The 13,489-nt window shown below is 36.3% G+C and overlaps 1 protein-coding gene and 1 pseudogene across 2 annotated transcripts in view; one reads left to right on the top strand and one right to left on the bottom strand.

Annotated features, from left to right (window-relative positions):
- Window positions 1-13,489, top strand: part of Scn11a (sodium channel, voltage gated, type XI alpha subunit) — a 191,791-nt gene that overhangs the window by 89,567 nt on the left and 88,735 nt on the right. The gene's annotated exons all lie outside the window — the stretch shown is intronic.
- Window positions 1,124-2,257, bottom strand: LOC106148707 (annotated as a pseudogene).

A 13,489-nucleotide genomic window follows, 5' to 3' on the forward strand; every position in this document is an offset into this window, starting at 1 on the left:
TGGTTTGCACCTCTTTCTCTAGATTCTTTAGTTTTTTTTTTAGTGTCTTCCCTAGACTCACTGACCATTTGCTTAAATAGTTCATTATCTCTTCAGTTATGTTTTCTTTGAGTTCCCTAAGCACTTTATTCATCTGTTTTGTTACCTTCACTGTTATCCTTTCAGATTTGGCTATGTTGCTTTTGCTCCTGCCATTCCCCCAGCCCAGCTTTGGGAGAATTAGAAGATTTTGGAAGCATTTTACTACCTTGTTTTCTCATGTTTCTATTTTTCGGTCTGTTTTCTGTGCTGAGGTTTGATTATAGTGAGTAGCTTTGCTAGTACAGAGACCTTTTTAGTTAATGCCGAGTTTTCAGAGATGTTCTGTGGGCATAGCTATCTATTGGCCTTTGCCTCTGTTCCAGAATCCAACCACCTCCATTTATCTAAGAGGGGACATTGCAGCTTATTTTACCCAGTCCTCAATTCTTTGGGAAAGGACCACAGTATTGTTTATGATCCCCATGCAATCCAGATACTGGCATACAGAGAAAACCAGTGGACAACAACTGTGTCACCTTGTCCATAGTAGTAAAATCAGCAACAACAATAGCATAAATACAGATGGGATATTGACAGACTCTAAGAAACAATAATGTACTTCCTTTTAACTTAGAAAAGTTATACAGAACTAAAAAGTTATCTAGAGTTATGTTATAGAGAACTTTGTTAACACTAAGAAAAACCGGATATTGAATCATAGTAAATATCTACTGAATGGAACTTTACTTCCTTTAATAATAGAACAGTGTTCAACTCTAGCAAAATATAATTTATCTATTTAGAGATTAATAAAGCTTAATGGTTATACTAGTAAGGATAGAGTTTTTTTCACTTCATTTTATTTTCAGCTACATAAACATCTTTCTCAGGCAATAAAACAACTTGTGTATGGGGTCTTATGATTTCTAGAAAAATTGTATTTTTAAAACAAACTTATCTCCATTATACAGAATTGTGATACAAAAAAGACTTATAGGCTATATTGTTTTGAGAAAGCAGGTACCACATTGCAATCCTGTTCAGTGAACTTCTTAGTTAAGTAAAGGGTTGCAGAATGAAAAACTGTGATTAAGAAGTTATCTGTTAAGCATACTTGAGAGCTTCAAAGGAATGTTTAGTTTCCTCCACAAAGAGCCACCAGAATTTTTTCATAATCTCTCTTGGTTTCATCCAGAATGGCGTGGCAAAGAGAGACCCCATACATCTTCTGATAGTATACTTTGATATCATTCATGTCGATTTCAGAGTGAGAGACTATAATCCTGATCAATGCCTTATAACAAGTTCCACCCTTCATGTCTGATGAAGCTTCTCAGCGAAGAAAGCCAATTTGCTTGTGGTACATTTCACGATGGCTGTGAGGCACTTCTCAGTGTCACCTTTCAGCTCCAGGTCTAGAGCTTTGTTCATGTCGTGCTCACTGTACTTGGTGTATTTCTGAAACACTCTGCGAAGATGGGGGTAGCTGTGGGTGGTCAGAGTGGTGCTGAACACATTCACATCTGTTCCCTTTCACCTTTCTCCTGCTTCATGTAAGGCCCTGGCATCTGTGTCAGCCAAGTCTTCATTCACACCAAGATCCTCACATCAGTCACCCTTAGCAAGAGAAGGCAGAGCCTTCTGGAAATCTCCAGAAGTGTCTGAGGTGATGTCTTTGGCCAAATCTCTTTTCAGTTCGTCTCTGTAGACTCTATTAATTTCTCTGATTTCTCTGTTCTTTCTTGACACCAAAATTTCAATAAGGGTGTCTTCATCAGTTCCAAGTCCCTTCATGGCAGCGCGGAGCTCTTCTGCATCAAACTGGGCTGGAGTTTTCAGCATAGCTAAAACCACTTCTTCTAAATGACCTGTGAGGGCTTTCTTCAGAGCTTCAACCAGTGGCTTCCCTTTTTCCTGAAGGTGGGCTGCTTTGATCTGTTGACCCTGAGCACTGTTTCTTGTCGTCAGAATGTCAGTGATGGTTGCTTCATCCACACCTTTCACTGTTATGGCTTTGTGCAAAGCAGCAACATCAGAGGAGGGGTTAAAGCTGGGGTAGGGGCTCACAGCTGATCCAGGACCACCTTTGGATGATTTCACAGTTTGAACATAGTCTTGTTTTTGATTGTCAATAAAGTAGAGCTACTTGAGGAATTCTGATACCATTGCCATTTTAGAGAAGTGTCCTTTTTTCTACCTTCTTGCAAAGAACTCAAGAGAGGCTCTTCTCTGAAGGGTTCAGTCTACCAGGATAGAGTTTGCAGGGAATGGGAGCATGCAAAAAGTAGAATTTTAAAAATTCAGCATGGAAGATGGTAAGAAGGTGATAAAAGTGAAATAAAAGAGTAAAAGGTGATAGGGTATTAACAATTCTGTATCATTTTTGTTGTTTTCTATGCTGTTTTGTTTTTGTCTTTGTTTTCATTATTTTGGTTTTTTAAAATGAAAAACAAAATTTTTATATATATATAAGGATAACTGGAATAGGTGTATTGCTGATGTCTGTGATTTATTGAAAGGAACAGTCAATGCTTAAAATTTTCTTTTTTGTTGATCAATTTTGCATGCTTGAATTTGGTAATCAGAATGACTGGTCTGAAAACAACAATATGCAGTAGAAGAATCATTGTTGAACTCCTACCATCTTGTATGGTGAGACTCTGCATCATTTCCAATTTTTTTTTATTACTTGTTACTGTCTTTGATTGTTTGATCAGTCTTACAGTCTTATGTCTGGTGGACTGAGCAACTTCATTGAAGATAACAGTATGTAATGTAGCAACAATTGTTAATTCTTCTCATTTTGTTTTGAGGTCATATATCATTTTTGTGGGTCTTGTGTTGTTTTGATTTTGTCTTCATTGTTGTTTTGTTAGTTTTTTAAATTTTTAAAATAAAAAAGTAAAAGGTAAATGAGAAAAAAAGAAAAAAAAGGAAAAAAAGACAGAGGTGAGAAAAGAGAGAGGAAAAAAAGGACCTAATCAAACAAGTAATCAAGATAATAATTGTAAAAGGTGAGAAAGAATATTTCCAAATGAGTGGTCTTCTTTCTAGACCTGAAGCTTTGGAATCCAGCAAGTCACAGTCCTATCTGTCCCTCTTTATAGCTTTTGGGTTTGTTTGGTCAGCTCTCTGCTTGAGACGTTTCTCCTCCTTCTATAAAACTTTAGTCTGTGGCAACTGTCCAATATGTTCTTCCTCACATTGGTACACAGAGAAATAATCAGACCACTGACCACCTCTGGATATGGGCAGCAGGGTGGGGACTCAAGCAAACCATTGAACTCAATGCCATCACTTTCAGATCCAATCACCTCTAAAAGCTAGGTCCACCAAACCTGTCCCAGCCCAGACTGCAAATTCTTTATCATTCCTGGCCTGAGCCTGAACTCTTCAGGGGATCTCAGGACCTATGTTTAGTCCTTACCCTCTCCCTGTCTGTCTCCTATGGCTGGCTCTCATCCAATCATTGTAATAAGGTAACACTTCAGGCCTGTTGTGAAGGTGTAGTATTGGTGTTCTGTGGGTAAGTCCCACATGATCAGTCCCTTTCCAAAATGGTGCCTGATTAAATTCTCTTTGGTAACATGGTGGGCACTGTACTGATTTATTCTCCAATTTTATCCCTCCATGAAGAAGTCACTCGCAAAATCCCATGCTGTTTTTTTTTTTGTTTTGTTTTGTTTTTTAAATTTAGCTTATGTCATCTGTGGGCTTTTTGGTCAGCTAGTACAGTTGGCCCATCGTTATTTCTCTGTGAAGCAGCTGATTCTTTAGGACTTACATCTTCTCTAGGGTGTTGGCTTCTTCCTTAACCAGATCGATTGTTTGGTGGTCACCTGTGCAACTCTGCGCTTTTTAAAACTATTTGCAACGTTGAACCATCTCTGAAGTCCCCAGGGAAGTTAAGCAGAATCCAACTAAGATCTTCTATCCCAGGCTTTGGCCTTTTCTGTGATTGGTCAGTCAGTTGGTTGGCACCTTTGCAGCCTTATGCAGAGGGGAAACAAAACACAGACCTGGTTCAGAGTTTGCCGTGGCTGTGGCCAGGATGCAGGATCTATAAATGTGGAGTGAGTTGTGAACCCGCTATTATACGTTGCGGCCTATCTATTCCTTATGTGGAGTAGTGTTAGTTTTATGTAATTGGCCACACTGATATTAGGTGCCTATATATTTATAATTGTTATGTCCTCTTGGCTGATTGTTCCCTTTACTAGTATGTGAGGGCCATCTTTGTCTGTTTTGATTAATTTTGGTTGAAGTCTGCTTTGTCAGATATAAGTCTAGCTACTTCTGCTTGCTTTCAGATTCTGTTTGTATGATATGTTGTTTTCTATCTTTTTATTCTGTGTATGTTTTTGCAGGTGAGGTGTGTTTCTTGCAGATAGCAAGAGGATTCTTTAAAAAAAAAAACTCTACAATGCCAGTCTATGTCTTTTAAGTGGATTAAGACCACTTATATTCAAATGAGTTATTATAGAAAAGTATGTACCAATTGCCGTCATTTTGTTTTCTGACGTTTGATTCTTACTACAATAGCTTGTGTACTCTTTTTCTGATTTAGGATTCCTTTAAGTATATTTAGCAATGCTGCCTCAGTGGCCATAAGTTCCTTTAGTTTATGCTTATCGTGAAATTTCTTTATTTGTCTTTTAATTGTGAAGAATAGTTTTACTCAGTATGGTAATCTGTATTGGTAGTGATTTTCGTTTATCATGCCAAATGCCTTTAGGGTTTCTGCAGAGAAGTCTTTAGTTATTCTGATAGGTTTGCTTATTGTTTTTCACTTTGGTATTTCTCTCTTGCTGTTTTCAATATTCTTTCCTTGTTCTGAATTCCTGACATTTTACTATACTGTGATATGAGAAGGTTGTTTTTCTGGTCAAGAGTCTTAGGGTTTCAAATATCTTCTGTACCTGGATGTCCATAACTTTTCTAATATTTGAGGAGTTTTCACTTGTTATTTCATTGACTAGATTTCCTGTGTCATTAGTCTGAACTTCTGTATCTTCTTATAAACCTGATACTCATAAGTTTGATCTTTTAACAATGTCCTAGAATTGTTGGATATTTTGTTCATACTTTCATAATTTTTCTTTATTAGTGTTTGAGTGACAATCATCAACCTTATCTTCATGTTCTGTATGCTGTCTTGTGTTTTATTGAGTCTTTTGGCACTGAGTTTTATATTTGACTTACTGCACTTTTCATTTCCAAGATTTCTGTTTGGTTCTTCCTTAGAATTTCTATCCTTATGTTGAATTATTTCTTCATATTCTGTATTGTTTCCTTAATTTACTCATCTGTCTCCTCTTAGGTCATTAATCACTTTATAATTCAGCCTTTCAAATTCCTTGTCCAGCACTTTATATACTTAGATGCTCTGTCAACTTAGTTACTTATGAGTGTTGGAGTTTTAGAGGAGTCATATTACCTTGTTTTTTTTCATACTTCTTGTGTTCCTCTATTGAGATTTGAGTATCTGTTGGGGTAGACATCTTTCCTGTTTTTATGTGAGGTTCTTCTCAGTGTCTATCTTAGTTTTGAGGGCTTGGTCCCCAGTACCATTCAAGGAGAAGACAAATTGTAGCAATGGAAACAACACAAAAACAAACCAGATGTTAATATACCATTAAAAGCAATTAAAAGTAACCAGTACTAATAATAGAAAAGAAAGAAGCAATAATAATATACACCAGTGTGGCACTGTACAGTAAGTACATAGCTTTTTGTTGTTCTGGTTCCCCTTCCTGCCAAAATCTTAAGGTGATTTTCATGACCTTGGCCACCAATACTTTGTAAAGATTAATGATGGGCACTGACAGCGCCCTGGGCTAGCAACTCCTCACAGCTAGCCCTCAGTCCTCAGTCATGCGCAGGGCTCAGTCAACCCCTCCGAGGCTGTCAGTGTCACAGAAAGTACATTCTTGGCCTTGATTTTGAGACTCCCTTCCTTTCACTCCCAGATCCCAGTCAACTGGCATGAAGGCATAAGAAAGCACAGAAAGATGTGCAGCGGGAAAGTGTGAAGCTTCCCTGTGCTGCCCATAGCTGTAGTTTTGGATTCTGGCAGGTAGAACAACTGGAAACCTGGAATCATCCTATCCAAATCCAGTTCCAACTTTGCAGACTCCCACTTACACTGTCATGAAGTTTGACCTCTTGTCCCAAGACAGCCATCTTGGAGGAAATTGGCCACCTCTGCCTGCATTGTTGGCAAGGGTTGTTCACAGTTTTTCTTTTTACACTAATTACATAGCATTATTCCAGTATGCTTTCCATTTCCCACACCTGTTTTCCAGCTTCTCAAAGCCAGCTGTTCTTGTGGGACCACTTGCTTCTTCTAGAGTGCAAAAGTAAGGGCCTCCCTTACTAACTGCAGGGTCTGTATACTACACCTCAGTGTATACACTTGCTGCTACTATTTGTACTGTTTACAGTAGAACTTCCTTGTCTTGCTCCTGGTAATGCATTACAGGCAAGCATGAAATGTTAAGTATTTACTTAAATAAAAAGAAAACCTCTAAATTGGTAATTGAAAAAAAATAAACCCAAACTAGAAAATTAATAAAAATTAAAGATAATAGTAATAAATTAATAATAAAAATGAGGGAATAGAGAGAAGATGAAAGAAAAAGGTAAAATTTAAAAAAGAAAAAAAAAGAGTAAGATGACAAGCAGTAGGAAAAATGTGATATTAAAAATTGGATTAGGCTGGTCATTGTGGTATGTGCTATGGGAAACTGAGGCAGGAGGATTGCAAGTTTAAACCCAGCCTGGGAAACATAGCAAAGTAGTGAGACTCTGTCTCAAAGTAAAAATTAAAAATGGTCTGGAGATGTAGCTCAGTGTAAAAGCTCTTGTTCTGTCTTCAGTAGTACACACACACAGACGCACACACACACACACACCCTGGTCAAAGAATAAAAAAGTAAATAAATTAGGTAAAAGTAATAAGAAAAACCAATTAACATGAAAAGGAGAAGAAGGAAAATGTAAAAAGGAGAAAAAAGAAATTAACAAAAAGAAACAATGAAGAAAGAAAAATAAGTCCCAAAAAATTCCTCCATGTCAAAATGTTTATATGGGTGAAGTTTATTTCTAGGACCTGTAAGCACTGGAACCCACCAGGTAGGTGGAGCAATAGGAAGTTGTAATGGGGTTCTGTAGTGTTTCAGCACCCACTTAATAGGCTGTCGTGTGAATGCTGAGTCCTTGTTCCCTTTCCCTGCTTAGTGGAGTCAGTTAATGCTATGTTGTCTGCCTGAGGGTGTATTTACTGCAGAAGCTTCTAGCATTTGTTTGGATCCTTCTGTATACCCCAAGCCACTGCTTTGTCCAATTAGAGCTGTAGTGTAGTGCTCCCACTTGCTCTAGATCCCCAGCTTCCAACCATACACTCCAGACACTGGCAAATATCCCAGCAGAGGTGTATGCCTGGTGGGTAGGAAAGCAAACCAACCACTGAGCATTGTGCTGGGTGAGGGCAGCAAGGGGAACCAAGCAACTTGTGGTGCTAGATCCTGGTGCTTTCAGACCCAGCTCCCTGAGAAGACTACATGTAAAGGGCCTGGCTCCTCACACATATGGCAGTGCTGCTGACCACCTGCCTTCCAGAGCCTGAGCTCCCTGCTACTCAAACTGCTCTGGGGAAATCTGATAGCTTTCCCTGTCTCTGCCACTGTCTCTTGTGGCTGCCTCCCACCCAGTCATTGGCAGGTTGCCCCTAGCAACCCTGAGTATGGTTGTAATGTGACTTTGAACCTTGGAGTGGCTCAGCTTCAAACAGTAGTTTTCTCATTGCTGAGTGGCTATTTTCCACCCGTCTTGGTGCTGGAAGTATAAACTGTTTCCTGTATCTTGACTTCTCGTATACTTTTTACAACTGTCTTCAAAGCACTTTTAAAGTTACATTTGTAATAAGCAGCACACATACAATTTTGTATCTTGATTTTAAGTGGTTTTCTTTGTGCATACATAAGTTTTATAGGAATCAATTTTGTTGTGTATTTTTATCAGGTAATAAACTAATTTACTTACACCTTTAGTATTTTAATAGTACCATTATCATAAGCATCTTTGTGCATAAAGCTATTTTAAAGTTATCATTTTTTTGTAGGATAGAATCTTAGAGTTTCCTAATCAAAAGTACATTTTAATGCTTCAAAATACATAGATAATATATTTTTCAAAAAGCCTGTATCAATTTATTCTGCTATCATCGATATTACTGGTAGTAAATCATATATTCTTACTAGCATTCAATTTTTCTTCTCCAATTTATATAGTTAAAATATTTATATTTCTTTCTTTTTGTTTTTTTTTTTCCAGTACCGGGAATCAAACTCATGATCTTGAGCTTGCCAGGCAGGTGCTGTGCCGCTGAGCTAAATCCCCAGCCCTTATATTTCTTTAGTTTCCAAATGAGTAAGACTTTTTTGATGTTTTGGGTTGTGAATTGTGTGTTTTTTATTTTTGCTGTGTATCATTTTTATTTCTTTCTCCTTTAGCTTGAGTGAATTTTTTTAACAAAAAAATAACTATTTGTCATTTTCATTGGCCTTTTAGGCACACAAACTAATTTTTTAAGTTAGAAACTTCTGTTTTCTCGTGTTTTTTATATTTTGTACTAATTCTTCCAGTTTAACATATTTACTGCTTTAATCCTTCAGGGGTGTATTGAATAAAACATTGAATAAATAAGAGACCACTTACTTCTGTCACACATTTAACTGCATGCTAGAAACCACTGCAGTCAATACTGAGAACCGTTCGGTCATCTCAGTGAATCTCTTCATGTGCTTCAGTCAGTCACCTGCTTCCTACTCCCAGCATCAAGCAAAGACTGACCTGCTTTCTGCTACTTTAGATTAGTTTCACCTCTTCTAGAATTTCAGACACACAGAATCACATGGTACTTATGATCCCAGACTTTTTTGTCTGGCTGTTTCACTTGGCATGGTCTCTTTGGATGCATCTGTGTTAGTGTGTATATCAGTCTTCTTCTTAATCCTTTTGTTGCTTAGTTGTATTCCACTGTATGGATATACCACAACTTATTTCCCCTTTTATCTACTGATGGGAATTTGTGTTGCAGTTTGGGGTTAATAGTAAAGTTGCTTTGAACATTTCTACATAAAAATCATTTTGTTGAGATATGTTTGCATTTCTCTTGTATAAATAACTAGATAGGAATTGTTGCATCCTGTGATAAGTATATGTATAAATTTGTAAGAAACTGCCAACTTTGCCAAAGTGACTGCATTGTACACTCCTATCAGAAATATATGAAAATTCCAATGTCTTTTAAAGTCTTTTTGTCAATTTATTTTTATTTTGACTTTCTCTACTGTTTCTACTGTTTTTAGGTCCCCACCTAGTCCTCGGGATTAAGCCCAGATTTTATACATGCTACCCATCAACCATTGAGCTACATTCCTATGTATTTTAATTAATTAGTTAATTAATTAATTATAGTACTGGGGGTTGAACCCAGGGCCTTTGCACTGAACTGTATCTTCAGCCTTTAGAAAAAGCTTTTTTTAAAAGAAAAAAACCTGTTAAGACAGAGATTTGCTGTTGCCCAAACTTGAACTTGTAATCTTCTTGTCTTCTTATTTTAATTTGATTGAGACAAGATTCTGTTAAATTGTCCAGTTTGGCCTTGAACTTGTGATCCTCCTGTCTCAGCATCCCCAGTGCCTGGGATTATAGCATGTACCAGTGGATCCAGTTATCTCTAGCTTCTTGAGGTACAAGCTTAAGTAGTTAGTTTTAGGTCATTTTTCTTTTCTTATATAATTGTATAAAGCCATACATTTCTGTCGCAGAACTACTTTAGCTACATCCTGCAGATTTCAGTATGTTGTGTTTTTATTACTTTTCAGTTAAAAATATTCCTGGCTTTTCCTTCTGATTTCTTTTTTGTCTCACATTTAAAAAACAGAAGTGTTTTTTAAATTTCCAAAGATTTCATTTTTTTAATTAATTAAATTTATTGGTACAATTTAGACATAATGACCACATTTATCATAGGGAATGATACATCTTGATTTTTCTTTTTTCTCATTCTCCTCTGCCCTGCCTCAACTCTTCTTTCCCTCCTTATTTACAAAAGCTTTGTTTCCCATTTTATCCTTCCTTTCTCATTTTTTCTTTTCTCTTTCTTCTTTTTCCCCTCCTCCTTCCCTAGTTCCCCTTTCCATTTAAACATTTTCTTCCTATTTTACAATATCTATTGTACATTTTGGTCCTTATTTATACTTTTGGTTTCTCACACCAGAGAGTCAATGCAATATTTACATTACAGTATGATCTCAAGATGCATCCATTTAGCTAGACATGTCTCAAGTTTATCCTTCTTTATGGTGGAGAAGTATTCCATTGTATAAAAAAACCCCAAACCCATTTCTTTATCCATTCACTAGTTGATGGGCATTTGGACTGTTTCCAAAATTTAACTATTACAAACTGTGCTGCTATAAACATGGGTGTGGATATATTGCTGTGGTATGATGCTTCTAAGTCTTTCAGGAAGATACCAAGAGAGAATAGCTAGATCAAATGAGACCTCTAGTCCTAGTTTTTTGAGGAACCTCCATACTAATTTCCACAGTGGTTGCACCAATCTAAACTCCTACCAGCAGTGCAGAAGAGTTGCTTTCTCCCTACAGCCCTGTCAGCATTTGTTATTGGTTGATTTGTTGAATATAGATAGACATTCTTTCTGGAGTGAGATGGTATCTCAACGTTGTTTTAAAATTATGGCAGCAAGCATTTCCATCTCTTCAAATGTTAACTATTTTTATGTGTTGTGAATTTTGTGCTCTTGTACTTATTTTGAAGTATATGACAGATCGTTTTAACTGATAGTTACCTTATTGTGCTATAGAAAAGCAGAACTAAATCTTCCTCTCTGATTGCATTTTGGTGCCCTTTATTTAATTTTTTCTGTCTTTCTTCCCATCTTCTCTGTCCAGTCTCTAGTAACCACTATCCCACTCCACTCTAGGAGATCAATTATTTGGCTTCCACAAATGAGTAAGAATATGTGGTATTTGTATTACCATGTCTCTTATTCTGCTTGACGTAACATCTTCCAGTTCTATACACATTGCTGAAAAATGACAGGATTTCATTCCTTTCATGGTTAAATAATATTCTATTTTGTATTTATACCATATTTTCTATATCAGTTCACCCACTGATGAGCATCTAGGTTGATTTTATGTTTTAGCTACAGGAATATTGCTGCAATAAGCAGGGGAACACAAGTAGCTTTTTGAGTAATGATTTTATTGTCTTTGAATATATACCCAAAAGTAGTGTAACAGAAAGTGCTCCCCCACCCCGCCAGATACTTCAGTTTCTTAGTTGCCCAGGTCATAGTTCCTGTTTGAGTTTCAGTTGTTCCTGTCTCTTAGAATGGCTGGTCACTGTGATGCATAGTTGGTCACTATAGTGCACATTGTATAAACCAATCCCCAGTGGACAAGCCATTTTGCCTCTGCACTTTCTGCTTGTTTATCCCATATAAGCCCTTGACCACCAGAGATCAGGGCATGATATTTTGGGAATGATACTGATCAGTGCCCATCTGGGTAACTAAATCTGCCTCCAAATCCTGGGTGTCATTTCAGTGTTTCTGCTTGGCCATTGCAGTAGAATTGCTGTATTGTATGGTAATTCTATTTTTAGATTTTTGAGGAACCTCTATACTGTTTTCCATAATGATCTCACTAATTAAACTTTCCATCAATAACGTATGAATCCTTCTTTCTCGACATCCTCACTGGGGTTTATTATATATATGTTTTTTACCATTTTTGGGGGAGGAGGTACTGGGTTGAACTCAGGGCTTTCACATGGAGCTACACTTCTAGTCTTCTTTTATTTCTTTTATTGTGAGATAGGGTCTAGCTAAGTTGCTCAGGCTAGGCTTGAACTTGCAGTTCTCCTGCCTCAGCCTCCCAGAATTTTGGGATTACAGTATTTTTTTTTTTTTTTAACCTTGTTGGTGATAGTCATTCCAACCTGGGTAAAATGCTTTGCATTTCCCTGGTGATTACTGATGTTTAGGATTTATATACTTGTTGCTCATTTGTGTGTCCTCTTTTAAGAATTTCCATACAGATCATCAGCCAACTTTAAAATCAGATTATTATTCTTTGCTATTTTCAGTTCCTTATATATTCTCGATATTAGTCCCTTGTTAGATGAAGTTTGCAGGTATTTTCTCCTGTTTTCCACATTGTCTCTTAGGTGCCATTTTCCTTCTCTCATTTTTATTGATTTACAACTTAATTTGTTTGTCATCAGAGAATACATGCCTCCAGATTTTAATCTTTGAAATCAGGAGAACTTATTTTATAGTCTTCCAAAGAAAATATTTTGTGTGCAATTGAAAAGAATGCTGCAGTTGTTTGGTGTGATATTCTATAAATGGTCAGTTAGGTTATTGTAAATTATCATTTAGATCTTTTATACATTTACTGATTTTTGTACCTAGTGCTTTTGTGAATTACTGAAAGAGAAGCTTTATGATTGTGAATTTCTTTATTTTTCTCTCTTTTTCTCAAATTTTACCTTTTGTATTTGGAAGCACTATTTTAGGTTCACATACATTTGTGATAAGTCTGTCTTCTTGATACATTCATTCTATTATCATTATAAAATGTCATCTTTGTTCCTAGTAGTACTCATTTTAATATTTGTTTTATTTGTTATTAGTACAGCTATCTCACCTTTTTTGTATTCTTCATTTGGTTGGTATATATTTTTTCAATCCTTTTACTTTGAGCCTGTTTGTGTCTTTATAGTTGTAGCCTATCTCTTGTACAGAGAAGATAGGTAGATTTTGCTTTTTATACAGTCTGCTAATCCAGTCTATGTCTTTTAAAGGAATGTTTAGTCCATTTACATATGATAAAGTTATGATTGTACTTGGGCATGTCTATTTTAATTTTTTTTTTTTTTATCTCATTTGTGTTCTTACTGTTTTGCTACTCTTTCCTCCATTCCTGACTTATCTTGTGTTAATCAGTTATGTTTTGGTATTTCACTTTCACCTTTTACTGGATATTTAGCTTTTGTTCTTTGTATTATTTTTTAGTAGTTGCTCCAAAGGATCAAGTTATGCTTTCTAAATGTATCGCAATATGCATATAACTAATACTGAATTACGTTGAGTAAAACACAGAAACTTTGTCACAGTATAATTCCTCAGCTGTTTGCTATTTTGTTATGTATTCATATTAATATACATAATAAACCAAAAATGCAGTTTATAATTTTTCCTTTAAGTGGGTATATGTGTTTTAAAGACATACCTTCCTGTAAATCCAGCTTATCTTCTGGTATCACTTGCTTTCAGCCTGAACAACTTCATGTAATGCTTCTTATGGTTCAATTCTATTTGAAATTGCCTTTATTATTTGAGGGGTAGTTTCTTTAATTATAGAATTCT

The sequence above is a fragment of the Chinchilla lanigera genome, unplaced genomic scaffold (assembly GCF_000276665.1).
Source record: "Chinchilla lanigera isolate Chin_1 unplaced genomic scaffold, ChiLan1.0 scaffold00026, whole genome shotgun sequence".
Taxonomy (NCBI): domain Eukaryota; kingdom Metazoa; phylum Chordata; class Mammalia; order Rodentia; family Chinchillidae; genus Chinchilla; species Chinchilla lanigera.